General features: G+C 40.7%; 1 long non-coding RNA gene across 1 annotated transcript in view; it reads right to left on the bottom strand.

Annotated features, from left to right (window-relative positions):
• Positions 1-9,379: 9,379 nt before the first annotated feature.
• Positions 9,380-18,868, bottom strand: part of LOC133250605 (uncharacterized) — a 28,414-nt gene continuing 18,925 nt past the window's right edge. Inside the window, exon 4 of the long non-coding RNA XR_009737358.1 lies at positions 9,380-13,684. This is a non-coding gene — a long non-coding RNA (uncharacterized LOC133250605). The remainder of the gene's footprint in view (positions 13,685-18,868) is intronic.

The following is an 18,868-nucleotide window of genomic DNA, read 5'->3' as shown; positions in this document are numbered from 1 at the left end:
ACTGACAACTAATGCTTGGTGGAGTCAGCAATGCCACACAGGGCAGCACAGGGCACAGGAAAACCTCCCCAGCAAACACCAGCTCACAGAGGAGGAGCCTCCAGGCTTTCTTATCAGCCTGTCCAAGTAAGATGCCCTAGTGGAAAACAAGGGGTGAGGCTTAACTTTCACTAGTGAAGCATCCAGTATGTAGATCCCAAATAATCATCTCAAGAACAAAAAAGTGCAAGAAAAATAGGCATTTTGCATTGGATTGTTTATAAAGAAACACTAAAAGTAGTTATTAAAACTGGTTACCTGAGCATGGCTGGAGATAAGAGCAGAGAAGTGGGGGAATACATGGAGAAGGGAGTCTGAGATACTTTCCTCCCTTGGGAATTTAAACTACGTAAAAACTGCAAGTTCTGGTCCTTTGATGGGGGCAGGGGTGTGTTGTGTGTTTGTCGCTCGTTGGTGTCCAACTCTTTGCGACCCTATGGTCTGTAGCCTGCCTGGCTCCTCTGTCCATGGGATTCTCCAGGCAAGAATACTGGAGTGGGTTGCCATTTCCTTCTCCAGAAAGAAGGGGTTGTGGGAAGGGATAAATTAGGAGGTTGGGATTAACATACACACACTGCTGCTGCTGCTAAGTCACTTCAGTTGTGTCCGACTCGATGAGACCCTGTAGACGGCAGCCCACGAGGCTCCCCCATCCCTGAGATTCTCCAGGCAAGAACACTGGAGCGGGTTGCCATTTCCTTCTCCAATGTATGAAAGTGAAAAGTGAAAGTGAAGTCGCTCAGATCAGATCAGTCACTCAGTCGTGTCCGACTCTTTGCGACCCCATGAATCGCAGCACGCCAGGCCTCCCTGTCCATCACCAACTCCCGGAGTTCACTCAGACTCACGTCCATCGAGTCAGTGATGCCATCCAGCCATCTCATCCGCTGTCGTCCCCTTCTCCTCCTGCCCCCAATCCCTCCCAGCATCAGAGTCTTTTCCAATGAGTCAACTCTTCGCATGAGGTGGCCAAAGTACTGGAGTTTCAGCTTTAGCATCATTCCTTCCAAAGAAATCCCAGGGCTGATCTCCTTCAGAATGGACTGGTTGGATCTCCTTGCAGTCCAAGGGCCTCTCAAGAGTCTTCTCCAACACCACAGTTCAAAAGCATCAATTCTTCGGTGCTCAGCCTTCTTCACAGTCCAACTCTCACATCCATACATGACCATAGGAAAAACCATAGCCTTGACTAGATGGACCTTTGTTGGCAAAGTAATGTCTCTGCTTTTGAATATGCTATCTAGGTTGGTCATAACTTTCCTTCCAAGGAGTAAGCATCTTTTAATTTCATGGCTGCAGTCACCATCTGCAGTGATTTTGGAGCCCCCAAAAATAAAATCTGACACTGTTTCCACTGTTTCCCCATCTATTTCCCATGAAGTGATGGGACCGGATGCCATGATCTTCGTTTTCTGAATGTTGAGCTTTAAGCCAACTTTTCCACTCTCCACTTTCACTTTCATCAAGAGGCTTTTGAGTTCCTCTTCACTTTCTGCCATAAGGGTGGTGTCGTCTGCATATCTGAGGTTATTGATATTTCTCCCAGCAATCTTGATTCCAGCTTGTGTTTCTTCCAGTCCCGTGTTTCTCATGATGTACTCTGCATATAAGTTAAATAAGCAGGGTGACAATATACAGCCTTGACATACTCCTTTTCCTATTTGGAACCAGTCTGTTGTTCCATGTCCAGTTCTAACTGTTGCTTCCTGACCTGCATACAAATCTCTCAAGAGAAAGGTCAGGTGGTCTGGTATGCCCATCTCTCTCAGAATTTTCCACAGTTTCTTGTGGTCCACACAGTCAAAGGCTTTGGCATAGTCAATAAAGCCGAAATAGATGTTTTTCTGCAACTCTCTTTCTTTTTTGATGATCCAGTGGATGTTGGCAATTTGATCTCTGGTTCTTCTTCCTTTTCTAAAACCAGCTTGAACATCTGGAAGTTCACGGTTCATGTATTGCTGAAGCCTGGCTTGGAGAATTGTAAGCATTACTTTGCTAGTGTGTGAGATGAGTTCAACTGTACGGTAGTTTGAGCATTCTTTGGCATTGCCTTTCTTTGGGATTGGAATGAAAACTGACCCTTTTCCAGTCCTGTGGCCACTGCTGAGTTTTCCAAATTTGCTGGCATATTGAGTGCAGCACTTTCACAGCATCATCTTTCAGGATTTGGAATAGCTCAACTGGAATTCTATCACCTGCACTAGCTTTGTTCGTAGTGATGCTTTCTAAGGCCCCCTTGACTTCACATTCCAGGATGTCTGGCTCTAGGTCACTTAGCAACCCCATGGACTGCAGCCCACCAGGCTCATCGGTCCATGGGATTTTCCAGGCAAGAGTACGGGAGTAGGGTGCCATTGCCTTCTCCAGAAAGAAGGGGTTGTGGGAAGGGATAAATTAGGAGGTTGGGATTAACATACACACACTACTATGCATAAAATGTGTTTCCTAGCTGGCTCGGTGGTAAAGAATCTGCCTGTCAATGCAGGAGACGTGGTTTCCATTCCTGGATTGGGAAGATCCTCTAGAGAAGGGAATGGCTACCCACTCCAGTATTCCTGCCTGGATAATTCCCAGCAGAGGAACCTGGCAGGCTACAGTTCACGGGGTTGTAAAGAGTCCACCATGACCGAACGACTTTCACATTCATTTTTCAATTAAGAAAAAAAAAAAAAAAAGATAAAGGGACAAAAGCCTCTGAAACCAAAAGATTTGGTGGGCTTGCACATTGGTGAACACATGGTGGTGCTGGGACTGTGGCAGGCCTGGAGAGGACATGGAAGTTCTGTGTCTCTTCTGTGCCAAACCTTGCCTTACACATCTCTTCCATCTGTTCATTTGTATTCTTCAAAATAGCCTTTGCAATAAATCAGCAATAGCAACTTAAAAATCAGATTCTTTAAACAGAAAATGGATATAAAACTGCAACCTATTAAAAAAAAAAACTTGCAAACTAAAAAACAAGGGACATTAAGGTTTGTCCCACTATTATAGTAAACAGAATGGTCCCCTGTGGACAGAATGATGACCCTCCATGTGGTCAAGGGACACTCTGGAAAAGGCACAGGGCTGAGGGTGCAGAGCTGCCCAGAAAGGCTCCAAGTCAGGCCGAAGACACCACCCACAGGGACCTGACCATGCACTTGGGGTCCTCACTGTCAGCCACACACCAACGCTCCCAACCATATCGTACTGAGGTCTGCGCAGCACCGGGAGAGCACTGTAGTCCAGAGACTTCCGAGTTGACCGAGAGGAGGCCAGTTAAGGCTGATCCCGACCAGATCTTTGGCGAGTCCCCGCAAACCCGAGCAGCAGACTCCCCATTGTGAAGTGTTCTGAATCTCTCTGTGTACTTCCCTGGATTCCAACGACCAGTGCATATACGAAGGCAACAAGAAGATAATGAAGGGCTACCATGAACCCCGAAGCGTAGGCTAAACGCCTCCTTCCGAGCATCTAAGGGACAACGAAAGGACAACCACACGCAGAAGGCACATCGTCCCGCCCACCTGCTTCAGCGGCCTCCTGGTTGGGCAGATCCCAGTGCCCCGCCCCTCATGCATGAGAAATGACCTAGGGAAGGTGGGATGAGACCTGCCACCTCCAGGCACCTTTGGATTGTGACAGAAGTATTTCCTCTTCTGAAATTGCCTGTGCTGTCTTCACCTGTTTCTCCTGCCCTGGGATTCCTGATTCTGTTTCAAGGCAGAGCAAGTACAGATTAGAGTATGGCCCACACCAGAGGCCATACTGGCACAAGAGGGTCTTATGGAGGTCCTCCATGGGTCAAGGGTTTGGTGGAAGGCTCTATGGCCACTCATGGAACTGTGGTTCTTCTCAAAAAAAGCAGAGGATGTCCTTGGTGGTCCAGTGGTTAAGAACCAGTCTGCCAACCAGGTAACACAGATTTGATCCTTGGTCCAGGAAGATCGCATATGCCACTGGGCAGTTGAGCCAGTGGGCCACAGCTACTGAGCTCGCACTTGGCAATAAAAGAAGCCCTTGCAATGAGAAGCCCACTTACAGTGACTAGAGCAAGCTTGGGTGCACAGCAACGAAGACCAAGCATGACCAGAAAGAAAGAAAAGAGAAACAGACACTTAAATATGAATTCACCATCTACAATAAAGCAACTGATTACATTTTCATCTTTGGTCCTTCAGCCTTCCATCCATCCCATCACCATCCCCACTCCTGAGGTACTTATCCTAAAGAATTTCCGATCACTTGGCTCCGGTAGTCCAAAATGCATTACTTGGATGAAATCTCAAAAACGAAAGAATGATCTCTGTTCGTTTCCAAGGCAAACCATTCAATATCATGGAAATCCAAGTCTATGCCCCAACCAGTAATGCTGAAGAAGCTGAAGTTGAACAGTTCTATGAAGACCTATAAGACCTTCTAGAACACCCAGAAAAGATGTTCTTTTCATTATAGGGGACTGGAATACAAAAGTAGGAAGTCAAGAAACACCTGGAGTAACAGGCAAATTTGGCCTTGGAGTACAGAATGAAGCAGGGCAAAGGCTAATAGAGTTCTGCCAAGAGAACGCACTAGTCATAGCCAACACCCTCTTCCAACAATACAAGAGAAGACTCTACACATGGACATCACCAGATGGTCAACACAGAAATCAGATTGATTATATTCTTTGCAGCCAAAGATGGAGAAGCTCTATACAGTCAGCAAAAACAAGATCGGGAGCTGACTGTGGCTAGGATCATGAACTCCTTATTGCCAAATTCAGACTGAAATTGAAGAAAGTGGAGAAAACCACTAGACTATTTAGGTATGACCTAAATCAAATCCCTTACGACTATATAGTGGAAGTGAGAAATAGATTTAAGGGACTAGATCTGATAGACAGAGTGCCTGATGAACTATGGGATGAGGTTCATGACATTGTACAGGAGACAGGAATCAAGACCATCCCGAAGAAAAAGAAATGCAAAAAAGCAAAATGGCTGTATGTGAAAAGAAGGGAAGCAAAAAGCAATGGAGAAAAGGACAGATATACCCATTTGAATGCAGAGTTCCAAAGAATAGCCAGGAGAGATAAGAAAGCCTTCCTCAGCAATCAATGTAAAAAAATAGAGGAAAACAATAGAATGGGAAAGACTAGCGATCTCTTCAAGAAAATTAGAGATACCAAGGGAACATTTCATGCAAAGATGGGCACAATAAAGGACTGAAATGGTAGGGACCTAACAGAAGCAGAAGATATGAAGAAAGGGTGGCAAGAATACACAGAAGAACTGTACAAAAAATATCTTCATGACCCAGATAATCATGATGGTGTGATCACTCACCTAGAGCCAGACATCCTGGAATGTGAAGTCAAGTGGGCCTTAGGAAGCATCACTACAAACAAAGCTAGTGGAAGTGATGGAATTCCAGTTGAGCTATTTCAAATCCTGGAAGATGATGCTGTGAAAGTGCTGCACTCAATATGCCAGCAAATTTGGAAAACTCAGCAGTGGCCACAGGACTGGAAAAGGGTCAGTTTTCATTCCAATCCCAAAGAAAGGCAATGCCAAAGAATGCTCAAAACTACCATACAGTTGCACTCGTCTACACGCTAGCAAAGTAATGCTTACAATTCTCCAAGCTAGGCTTCAGCAATACATGAACCGTGAACTTCCAGATGTTCAAGCTGGTTTTAGAAAAGGAAGAAGAACCAGAGATCAAATTGCCAACATCCACTGGATCATCAAAAAAGAAAGAGAGTTGCAGAAAAACATCTATTTCGGCTTTATTGACTATGCCAAAGCCTTTGACTATGTGGATCAGAATAAACTGTGGAAAATTCTGAGAGAGATGGGCATACCAGACCACCTGACCTGCCTCTTGAGAGATCTGTATGCAGGTCAGGAAGCAACAGTTAGAACTGGACATGGAACAACAGACTGGTTCCAAATAGGAAAAGGAGTATGTCAAGGCTGTATATTGTCACCCTGCTTATTTAACTTATATGCAGAGTACATCATGAGAAACGCGGGACTGGAAGAAACACAAGCTGGAATCAAGATTGCTGAGAGAAATATCAATAACCTCAGATATGCAGATGACACCACCCTTATGGCAGAAAGTGAAGAGGAACTCAAAAGCCTCTTGATGAAAGTGAAAGTGGAGAGTGGAAAAGTTGGCTTAAAGCTCAACATTCAGAAAACGAAGATCATGGCATCCGGTCCCATCACTTCATGGCACATAGACGGGGAAACAGTGGCTGGCTTTATGTTTCTGGGCTCCAAAATCACTGCAGATGGTGATTGCAGCCATGAAATTAAAAGACACTTATTCCTTGTAAGGAAAGTTATGACCAACCTAGATAGCATACTCAAAAGTAGAGACATTACTTTGCCAATAAAGGTCCGTCTAGTCAAGGCTGTGGTTGTTCCTGTGGTCATGTATGGATGTGAGAGTTGGACTATAAAGAAAGCTGAGCGCCGAAGAATTGATGCTTTTGAACTGTGGTGTTGGAGAAGACTCTTGAGAGTCCCTTGGACTGCAAGGAGACCCAACCAGTCCATCCTAAAGGAGATCAGTCCTGGGTGTTCATTGGAAGGACTGATGTTGAAGCTGAAACTCCAATACTTTGGCCACCTGATGTGAAGAGCGACTCATTTGAAAAGACCCTGATGCTGGGCATGATTGAAGGCAGGAGGAGAAGGGGATTACAGAGGATCAGATGGTTGGATGGCATCACCAGCTCGATGGATATGGGTTTGGGTGGACTCCGGGTGTTGGTGATGGACAGGGAGGCCTGGCGTGCTACGGTTCATGGGGTTGCAAAGAGTCAGACATGACTGAGTGACTGAACTGAACTGAACTGAATTGGCTCCGGTAGGAGCTCTGAATCACTCAGCCATGTGTGTGTGCTAGGACAAACCTCAGTCAAACCACAGGCTGTGAGGTGTATGCTTTAATTTCTCAGATGTATGTTTTACACTGGAAGGCAATTTTATTTATTTATAATTATTATTGGAGCATAGCTGATCTACAATGCTGTGCTAGCTTCAAGTGTACAGCAAGTGAATCAGCCACACAAATATACACACACACTCTTTTCTTAGATTCTCCTCCCATATAGGCCATTACAGAGTACAGGGTAGAATTACCTTGTCTACATAAGAGGTCCCCATCAGTTATATATTCCACATTTAGTAGTGTGTACATGTCATCCCAGTCTCCTAATTTATCCCTCTGTCTTTATCCACTATTAACCATACATTTGCTCTCCACAGCCCATCTGTCCTGCAAACGAGTTCACTTGCACCCCCTTTTTATACTCTACATATAAGTGACATCACACAACATCCATCCTTCTCTGTCTGACCCACTCCACTCAGCATAATCTCATGGCCCATCCATGTGGCTGCAAATGGCATTATTTTCTTTTTTTTTTTTTTAATGGCTGATATTCCATTACGTATGTGTACCATACTTTCTTTATCCATCCCCCTGTTGATGAACATTTGGGTTGTTTACATGTCCTGGCTACTGTAAATACTGCTTCAGTGAACATCGGGATGCAGGTGTGTTTTCAAATTATGATTTTCTCCAGCTATATGCCTAGGAGTGGGTTTTCTGGGTCTTATGATAGCTCTTAATATCTTCTGCTTCTGTTAGGTCCATACCATTTCTGTCCTTTATTGTGCCATCTTTGCATGACATGTTCCCTTGGTATCTCTAATTTTATTGAAGTGATCTCTTGTCTTTCCCATTCTGTTGTTTTCCTCTATTTCTTTGCATTGATCACTGAGGAAGGCTTTCTTATCTCTCCTTGCTATTCTTTGGAACTTTGAATTCAAATGGGTATATCTTTCCTTTTCTCCTTTGCCTTCAGCTTCTCTACTTTTCGCAGCTATTTGTGAGGCCTCCTCAGACAACTATTTTGCCTTTTTGCACTTCTTTTTCTTGGGGATGGTCTTGATCACTGCCTCCTGTACAATGTCACAAACCTCTGTCCATAGTTCTTCAGGCACTCTGTTTTTAGTTTTTTAAGGACCTTCCATAGTGTTCTCCAATAGTGGCTGTACCAATTTACATTCTAAACAACAGTGTAGGAAGGTACCCTTTTCTCCACACCCTCTCTAGCATATATTGTTTGTAAATCTTTTGATGATGGCCATTCTGACCAGTGTGAGGCGCTTTTGAACCTTGTACTTTTGATTTTCATTTCTTTAACAACTAGTAATACTGTGCATCTTTTCTTGTGTTTTTGGCCATCTGTATGTCTTTGTTGTAGAAATCTCTATTTAGATCTTCACATATTTTGATTTTTTTTTTCTGATTTTTTTTTTTTATATACAGTTGCATTTGCTGTTCATATATTTTGGAGATTAATTCCATGTGGTTGCTTCATTTGCACATATTTTCTCCTATTCTGAGGATGGTTGTTTTGTTTATGGTCTCCTTTGCTGTGCAAAAACTTTTAAGATTAATTAGATCCCATTTTTTGGTTTTATTTTCATTACTTTAGGAGGGACCAAAGAATAGATTGCTGTGATTTATGACAAAGAGTATCCTGTCTATGTTTTCCTCAAGGAGTTTTATAGTGTCCAGCCTAACTTGAAAGTCTATAATCCATTGTGAGTTTATTTTTGGGTATGGTGTTAAGGATTGTCCTAATTTCATTGTTTCATGTGTACCTGCTGCTGCATAGTGGCCATGGTGGTTTTACAGAGGGAGCAGAGGATCATCTGGCTTTGAGAGCCTGGCATGTGGGAAATTTTAAATCAATGTTCCCCGTGGCTAGAAAACCTTGCAATATCTATATCTATATATATATATGACAGTTGTACTCCTATTTCCACTGATAAATGAAAAACAATTATATGTGAGATAGGAATGCATCTGGAAACTTGTCCCACTCCATGGGCATAGCTTTATTGAGGTATACCTAGTTGATTCATTGGAAAAGTCCCTGATGCTGAGAAGGATTGAAGGCAAAAGGAGAAGGGGGCAGCAGAGGATGAGATTGTTAGATAGCATAACCAATTCAATGGACATGAATATGAGGAAACTCCCACAGACAGTGAAGGTGGCAAGCCTGACATGATGCAGTCCATGGGGTCACAAAGAGTCGGGCATGACTTAGCAACTGAAGAACAACCATTGACTAATAAAACTGCGTTTAAAGATTACAGCATGATGATGATCTGATGTACCGTATTGTACAATTGAAATGTCCTAAAAGAGTGGATCTTAAGCATTCGGACCACATACAAAAAATGAAGGCAACTAAGTGACGTATGTATTAAGTAATCTGGAAACTCCTTTTGGTTCCCAAGAGACTTCACTGCAAAACCCTTTTCCATTGTAAAAACACTTCATGCATTGGTTTATTTGAACAGCTTTATTGAGATGTATTACACATATTGTAGAAGGCATCCATTAAGTGTACATTTTATAGATTTCAAATATTTGTAGGTAGATGCAATCATCACAATAGTCAACTTAAAAAAATTACTTTAGGTGCCTCATGGGTTAAGAATCCACAAGCAGGGGACAAGGATACAGTTCCTCATGGGGGAACTAAGCCCTCATACCACGATCTGAGAGAAGCCTAAAGGTCACAATGAAAGATCCTACATGCTGCAAGGAAGTGTGCTGCCACTAAGACCAACCAAATAAAATAAATGAATAAATATTGCAAAGTGTTTAACAAATATTTGTTTGGCTAAGTCAAGTCTTAGTTGTGGCACAGGGCATTTTTGATCTTTGTTGGGGCATGCTGGATGAAGTTTTATTTGTTTTAGTTGCCAAATGGGAACATTTAGTTGAGGGATGTGGGATGAAGTTCCCTAAACAGGGATGGAAACCAGGCCCCCTGGATTGAGAATGTGGAGTCTTAGCCACTTGACCACCAGGGAAATCCCACAGTGAGATAAGTTGATAGAAAGTAATCCATGCCTCATGTTCCAGATCTTCAATATGAAAAAGTTTTAAAACTTTATGTTGTTTATGTTGTATTTACTAAGGATCTTTCCTCAAGTGTATCTTGGAATGGTGAACTTCTCCTAATTTTAGAAATGAAAACTGTATAAGTTAATTCTGTAAGGGTGGGGGAACTGAAGCAGGGTCGGATTCCCCACATCAGGGCAATAATTGTTTGGGACAGAGGGGAAGCATCTGAGGCTGTTTAAGAGTGCAGCTGCTGATCTGTGAGGACTGAATGGAGTGAGAACAACACAGACAATCCTGTAATCATTCTTAATGGAATTCATTTCATCACAGTCTTTGACTAAAGGTGTATCTTATGGGTCACTGGTAATATGGCACTGAAAATACCCATGATGAATAACAAATTACTTTTTTGACAAAAATTGTGACTAAAAATAAGAAAATGACCTAAGAATAATGTAGCTGACCTCCTTTTTATGGGATGAAACTGACTGATACTGAACAATGATTAAAGGAAGAAAACTGCAAGATTTTTCAGGATACTCATAAATAAGATGGGCACTTTAACATATTCTTTGAGGAAATGGAAAACAACATGTGTTAGCTAACAAATGCTTCAAAAACGGTTGGTATGTATTTGAAATGAGTACATAAATGACTGTTTCACAAAAAATCAGTTCTAGACATTGAGAATAAAATATGATAAAAACACATTGAAGACTTATGTTCAGTTACAAGTAACAGGAAACACCCACAGCCTTCCTGACAAAAGGAAGGTGTTTCTTCCCACATGGAAACAGTGGGTCAAGGATGGCATTTCACAATGCACTAGAGAAACAAAGATATAACCCAGAGAAGAGTGGAATCAGATATTCCCAACCATAAAACTCTGAAATATTTTTGTAGTGGACACAAGACGCCTCACAGAAAAGATTCAAACTCTGCTGGAGATCTTTGATGTGGAAGCTGTGATGACATCAGGGGAATAAGACATCTATAAAAATGGAAATCAAACATTGGTTGCTGCTATTGAGGTTAATCCTGACTACAAGGACACAGAATCTAGAAAATAAGCTGGAAGATGGTGTTCTTGAAGTTCCTATATTCTGCCTCTCTCCCAGTGTCAGACTCCGGTATCTGAGGAATGTCTTATTTGCATCTGCTTTTAAATCACACACAGGTGGGCTACTGGTGAATGCTGATATGAACCACAAATGGGATGGATTCTGAAAAGTCTGGGTCCTAATATTACTCACAAGCAAGATATCTCCAACTCTAGATTTTGTGTATTATTACAAGTCCCACAGTCTATTCAACAAATACTAGTCAGAAGGAAACACAAAAAGCAAATAGGAAAAAAAAGTCATAATTTACATAACAGTATACTCTTTGACATCCTAGTTATTTATTTCAAGTTTTTAATAGAATGGAAAATGACAAAAGACTCCTAAGTGCACAACCAGCAAAAGGCATCTTTCCCAGTAAAATATTTGTAATTACAAATGTCCAAGAATTGCCACATGAAACTACTAGGAAAATCCCTAAAAATACCAAACTGTCATTTTTCAATGACCCATTAACAGAAAATAAACAGAACATTTTAAAAATTGAAGCCTCACTGCATACTAAAAATACTTAAATTCACCGATGACTTCAACAGTTTGCAAATATAAAAGGAAAAAAATCACTTATCTGATTAAAGGAGAAAGCACTACCTTTAAACCTTATGTACTGCTATTGTTGGAAGACAACTTATAGAATTAAATCATGTTAATATTAATTTCTAAACTTAGTAAAAATCCATCATTTAAGGATACACCTGAAGAAAGATTTTCAATAAGCACAGCATATTTTAAAAGTTTAATGCAACTCTTTTGGAACTTCTGTGGCAATCCAGTGGTTAAGACTCTGGCTTCACCATTCAAAGATACACTTGAGGAAACATCTTTAGAGTCATAACATTTTTATAAAAAATTTTTTTGGTTGTTCTCTTAGTTGCGGCACAAGGAATTTTCATTGCAGTATGCAGGGTCTCTCTCTCTCTCTCTCTCTTTTTGTGGCATCTGGGGTCTAGTTTTCTGAACAAGGATCAAACTCTGGCCTCCAGCATTGGAGCCATGGAGTCTTAACCACTAGACTACCAGAGAAGTCCCTGTAAAGTTTTAAAACAACTCTCTTTCAGGACTTTTTTGGCAGACTATTGAAGAGTTTGAGCTTCCACTGCAGGGGGCACAGGTTCAATCCCTGGTCAGGGAACTAAGATCCTACATGCCAATGGCATGGCCAAAAACAATTAATAATAAACAACAATAAAACAACTCTTTCATATTGAACACTTTCTGGAACATGACACCTGGATTGCTTTCCATCAAGTTTCTCATGTTACTTACATGTATATTTCCTCTCTGTTTTTATATGTAATGATATATGCCAATTTAAGTGCTTCCCAGGCTGTTCACAACCAAGGTTTTAACTACTGAATCCTCCTATGTTTTCATACACTAAGATTAGAATAGCCATTCCTACAATTTTTACATTTTATATGATTTCCATCCAGTGTGTAGTCTCATGTGTCTTTGAATGGTTGAGAGACAAATGGAGGATTTCCAACATTCCTGTCAAATTGATAGGGTTTCTGTCCAGTGTCAATTCTTTCATGCACTTGAACCTAAATGGAAGTTAAGGTTTCCCCATGTATTTTACACTCATAAGTATTTTATCTAGTATGGGTTCTTAAATGAACTTACAAAACTTTTTATAACATTGATACGGGTTTCTCTCCAGTGTGTTTCCTTTCATGTGTTTTATGAGAAATGGAATTAATGAATGCTCTCACATTCTTTACATTTATAAGGTCCCTCTCCAGTGTGTGTGTTCATGTGTTTCTGAAGAGTAGGCTTCACTCTGAAGGCTTTCCCACATTCTTTACACTCAGGGCTTTTTTCCAGAATGGATTCTTTCATGTTCTCAAAGAGACCAAGCATTACTCAGTTATTTAGAACATGTTTTACCTATATACAGTGTCTCTCCTATGTGCAGTCTTTTGTGTGCTTGAAAGAAACAGAAATAACTGAAGGTTTTACCATACTGTTGACATTCATAGGCCTTTGTGAACTCTTTCATGTATTTGAATACTTTCAGGGCTTTAAAAGGTTTTTCCACATTGTTTACCTTCACAGGGTTTCTCTCCATTGTGACTCCTTTCATGTATTCTAAGAAAACTAGGATAAATTAATGCTTTCTCATATTTCTGATATTTATAAGGTAAATCTCCAGTGTGTGTGGTACCATGTGTTTTTGAAAAGTTATTTGCCACATGAAGACTTTCCCACATTGTTTATTTACATTCATAGGGCTTTTCCCCTATGTTACTTCTTTTGTGCTGTCAAAGGATTTTTGATATGGAAAGACTTTTCCACACTCATAACATTCGTAGGGTTTCTCTCCAGTGTAACTCCTTTCATGTGTTCTGAGGTCACTGGGAGAAACGAATGTCTTCCCACACTCTTCAGATTTATATACCTTCTCAGGGCACTTTTCAGGCTCTCTTGGTTTATCGTCAATGTGACATTTCTCGTGTCTAGTAAGGGATGAATGATGCTTGTAGGTTTTTCCATATGCAGTGTAATCCAATGGTTTCAAATCAATGTTTTTCTTCAGATTGCATATTGAAATAAGGTTGAAGTCTTCTTTGCATGAACTAATGTCTTTTCTTTCAGAGAGACTCTCTATCATAGTACTTCTGGAAATCACAAGAAGAACATTATTAATTTATTATTTTACATTTATTGTATTTATTATGATTTACAAAAATAGTGAGTTTTTCTATGTTCTATGAATTGTTACAAGTTGAATATACTGAATTTTCTACAATGGAACCTCAACCTTTCTATTAAAAAGTGATGTTGAAATACAGGCTTTATGAATTCTGATGGCACATGAACTGTATTGGAAACACTGACCATTTATATCACATCAAAATATTTTTCATAAAAAAACTAAATTTGAAGACAGGGCTATTTCTTTCTCTGCTTCTTTTAAAATTTTCATCACAGACCACACTTTTCACATGAGACATGTTTTGTGTTTTGAGTATGGCTCACCTAAATTTTCTCCCCTGGTTTTCCTCCTGATCTTCAATGTCAAGATCTTTCTGGCTTGATCCTGAAATGCAGACCTAGAAAAATTTCTCAAAGTATTAGAAATTACAGGAAAATCATGAAATATTAGGTCCATGATGAGCTGTGTGACACAACTCAGTTTCTTTTTTTTCTTTTTCTGTTTTTCACCACACTGTGCAGCTTGAGGGATATTATTAATAGTTCCCTGATAGTGGTTGAACTCGGGCCACACAATTGAAAGTGTTAAGGCCTAATCACAAAACTGCCAGGGAATTTCTTTGTTTTTTTCCTCTACTTTCTTTACCAATGTCCTCCATTTCCACATTCCACATCTTTGAACAATACTGATGTAAAAAACTTGTTCTCTCATTGAAAAAAAAGGAGGAAATTTCTTCATTCTTACATACCGAGATCAATGAGGACAATTGTTAGGTAGTTTGAACATTCTTTGGCATTGCCTTTCTTTGGGATTGGAATGAAAACTGACCTTTTCTAGTCCTGTGGCCACTCCTGAGTTTTCCAAATTTGCCAACATATCAAGTATAGCACTTTAATGGCGTCATCTTTTATAGTTTTAAATAGTTCAGCTGGAATTCCATCACCTTCACTAGCTTTGTTTGTAGTAATGCTCTTTAAGGCTCATTTGACTTCACACTCCAAGATGTCTGGTTCTAGGTGAGTGACCACACTATTCTGGTTATTCATGTCATTAAGACCTTTTTTGTATAGTTCTTCTGTATATTCTTGCCACCTCTACTTAATCTCTTCTGCTTCTGTTAGTTCCTTCTGTCCTTTATCATGACCATCTTTGCATGAAATGTTCCCTTGGTATTTCTAATTTTCTTTAAGAGGTTTCTAGTCTTTCCCACTCTATTGTTTTCCTCTACTTCTTTGCATTGTTCATTAAAGAAGGCGTTCTTATCCCTCCTTGCTTTTCTCTGGAACTCTGCATTCAGTTGGGTATATCTTTCCTTTTCTCCCCTCCTTTTTTTTTTTTCATTTCACTTCTTTCCTCAGCTATTTGCAAAGCCTCTTCAGACAAGCATTTTGCCTTCTTCCATTTCTTTTTCCTTGAGATGGTTTTGGTCAATGCCTCCTTTACAACATTATGAACCTTTGTCCATAGTTCTTCAGGCACTCTGTCTATCAGATTTAATCCCTTGAATCTACTTGTCACTTCCACTGTATAATCATAAGGGATTTGATTTAGATCATACCTGAATGGTCTAGTTGTTTTCCCTACTATCTTCAATTTAAGTATGAATTTTGCCATAAGGTGTTCATGATCTGAGCTACAGTCAGCTCCCGGTCTTAAGGCGACTATAGGGACTCATTTCCATGGTTAGATGGCAGGATTAGCTGTTTTATCATCAATCCCAGCCCCTCCTTTCTGCCCAGGGAAAACCTGCTTTCCACTTGAGCATCCAAAATTTTGGGGGTGCAGAATCTGAAATTGAAGACCTTAGCCCCCACATTTTGCAGGGCTAGAAATCATAAAATTTCCAGATTGCTTCCCTCATTTCCAAATTAAACTTTGCGATTCAAATGATCTATAAATTACTTGCCTCCACCATGCATTTCATACACACCCAATATTTTAATTGTTTATCCTATTTGCACTGCCAAGTAGTGGATGGAAATTTTGCAGGACCGGTGGGGGCTGGGGGGAAGGCAGTATGTGAATATGTTAGATGAGCAGAAAGCCAAGAATAATTACTTGCAAAGTAGGTCAAAGAAATCCTTTCTCCTCCCTATTTTCTACTGGGAACAGCTATCCCATAGGAAGTTCTTTGCTGAAAGTTGATTTTGAAACTTCCCAATGATCTTGCCCTGCTGAGTCCTAAGTTTGTTGTTGTTCAGTTGCTCAATTGTGTCCAACTCTTTGCGACTCCATGGACTACAACACACCAGGCTTCCCTATCCTTCACTATATCCCAGAGTTTGCTCAAACTCATGTCCATTGAATTGGTGATGCCATTCAACCATCTCATCCTCTGTCATCACCTTCTCCTCCTGCCTTCAATCATTACCAGCATCAAGGAAGCCTGGCATGCTGCAGTCCATGGGATCACAAAGAGTCAGACACAACTGAGCGACTGAACAACAACAACAATAATATGCCATGGGATACTACTCAGTCATAAAAAAGAATAATCCCATTTGCACAACATGAATTAACCTATAGATTATGATACTAAGTGAAGTACATTAAGAAGACAAAGCCGAATACCAGATGATATCACTTATATGTGGAATCTAAAATATGTCACAGATAATCTTATCTAGAAAACAGACTTGTGGTTGCCAAGGGGAGAAGGGATGGAGGGAGGGATGAATTGGGAGTTTGAAATTGGAAGATGCAAACTATTATACATAGAACAGATAGACAACAAGGTCCTACTGTATAGCATAGGGTACTGTATTAAATATCCTGTGATTCTGATATTGAATAAAATATAAAAACAATGTATGTATAACTGAATCATTTTGCTATATAGCCAAAAATTAATACAACACTATAAATCACTATAGTTTTATAAAATTAATGTTTTGTAAAAGGAGTGTAGTCTTTCAGAAAGTGTTCACTGGCATAGAAGTCCTTTTTTTTTTCTTGCTAGATTTTTATTGTCTCACAATTTACTTAGATTTATCAGATCAGATCAGTCACTCAGTCATGTCCGACTCTTTGCAACCCCATTAATCGCAGCACTCCAGGCCTCCCTGTCCATCACCAACTCCCAGAGTTCACTCAGACTCACGTCCATCGAGTCAGTGATGCCATCCAGCCATCTCATCCTCTGTCGTCCCCTTCTCCTCCTGCCCCAATCCCTCCCAGCATCAGAGTCTTTTCCAATGAGTCAACTCTTCGCATGAGGTGGCCAAAGTACTGGAGTTTCAGCTTTAGAATCATTCTTTCCAAAGAAACCCCAGGGCTGATCTCCTTCAGAATGGACTGGTTGGATCTCCTTGCAGTCCAAGGGACTCTCAAGAGTCTTCTCCAACACCACAGTTCAAAAGCATCAATTCTTCGGTGCTCAGCCTTCTTCACACTCCAACTCTCACATCCATACATGACCACAGGAAAAACCATAGCCTTGACTAGACGGACCTTTGTTGGCAAAGTAATGTCTCTGCTTTTGAATATGCTGTCTAGGTTGGTCATAACTTTCCTTCCAAGGAGTAAGTGTCTTTTAATTTCATGGTTGCAGTCACCACCTGCAGTGATTTTGGAGCCCAGAAAAATAAAGTCTGACACTGTTTCCACTGTTTCCCCATCTATTTGCCATGAAGTGATGGGACCGGATGCCATGATCTTCGTTTTCTGAATGTTGAGCTTTAAGCCAACTTTTTCACTCTCCTCTTTCACTTTCATCAAGAGGCTTTTTAGTTCTTCTTCACTTTCTGCCATAAGGGTGGTGTCATCTGCATATCTGAGGTTATTGATATTTCTCCCAGAAATCTTGATTCCAGCTTGTGTTTCTTCCAGTCCCGCGTTTCTCATGATGTACTCTGCATAGAAGTTAAATAAACAGGGTGACAATATACAGCCTTGACGGACTCCTTTTCCTATTTGGAACCAGTCTGTTGTTCCATGTCCAGTTCTAACTGTTGCTTCCTGACCTGCACACAAATTTCTCAAGAGGCAGATCAGGTGGTCTGGTATTCCCATCTCTTTCAGAATTTTCCACAGTTTATTGTGATCCACACAGTCAAAGGCTTTGGCATAGTCAATAAAGCAGAAAGAGATGTTTTTCTGGAACTCTCTTGGTTTTTCCATGATCCAGCGGATGTTGGCAATTTGATCTCTGGTTCCTCTGCCCTTTCTAAAACCAGCTTGAACATCAGGAAGTTCACGGTTCACATATTGCTGAAGCCTGGCTTGGAGAATTTTGAGCATTACTTTACTAGCGTGTGAGATGAGTGCAATTGTGTGGTAGTTTGAGCATTCTTTGGCATTGCCTTTCTTTGGGATTGGAATGAAAACTGACCTTCTGCAGTCCTGTGGCCACTGCTGAGTTTTCCAAATTTGCTGGCATATTAAGTGCAGCACTTTCACAGCATCATCTTTCAGGATTTGGAACAGCTCAACTGGAATTCTATCACCTCCACTGGCTTTGTTCATAGTGATGCTTTCCAGGGCCCACTTGACTTCACATTCCAGGATGTCTGGCTCTAGGTCAGTGATCACATCATCGTGATTATCTGGGTCGTGAAGATCTTTTTTGTACAGTTCTTTTGTGTATTCTTGCCATCTCTTCTTAATATCTTCTGCTTCTGTTAGGTCCATTCCATTTCTGTCCTTTATCGAGCCCATCTTTGCATGAAGTGTTCCTATGGTATCTCTGATTTTCTTGAAGAGATCTCTAGTCTTTCCCATTCTGTTGTTTTCCTCTATTTCTTTGCATTGATCACTGAGGAAGGCTTTCTTATCTCTTCTTGCTATTCTTTGGAACTCTGCATTCAGATGCTTATATCTTTCCTTTTCTCCTTTGCTTTTCACTTCTCTTCTTTACTCAGCTATTTGTAAGGCCTCCCCAGATATCCATTTTGCTTTTTTGCATTTCTTTTCCATGGGGATGGCTTGATCCCTGTCTCCTGTACAATGTCACGAACCTCATCCCATCGTTCATCAGGCACTCTATCTATCAGATCTAGGCCCTTAAATCTATTTCTCACTTCCACTGTATAATCATAACGGATTTGATTTAGGTCATAGCTGAATGGTCTAGTGGTTTTCCCTACTTTCTTCAATTTAAGTCTGAATTTGGCAATAAGGAGTTCATGGTATGAGCCACAGTCAGCTC

This window comes from Bos javanicus, chromosome 7, assembly GCF_032452875.1.
Source record: "Bos javanicus breed banteng chromosome 7, ARS-OSU_banteng_1.0, whole genome shotgun sequence".
In the NCBI taxonomy this organism is placed as follows: domain Eukaryota; kingdom Metazoa; phylum Chordata; class Mammalia; order Artiodactyla; family Bovidae; genus Bos; species Bos javanicus.
This window is presented reverse-complemented; position numbering and strand designations above follow the sequence as displayed.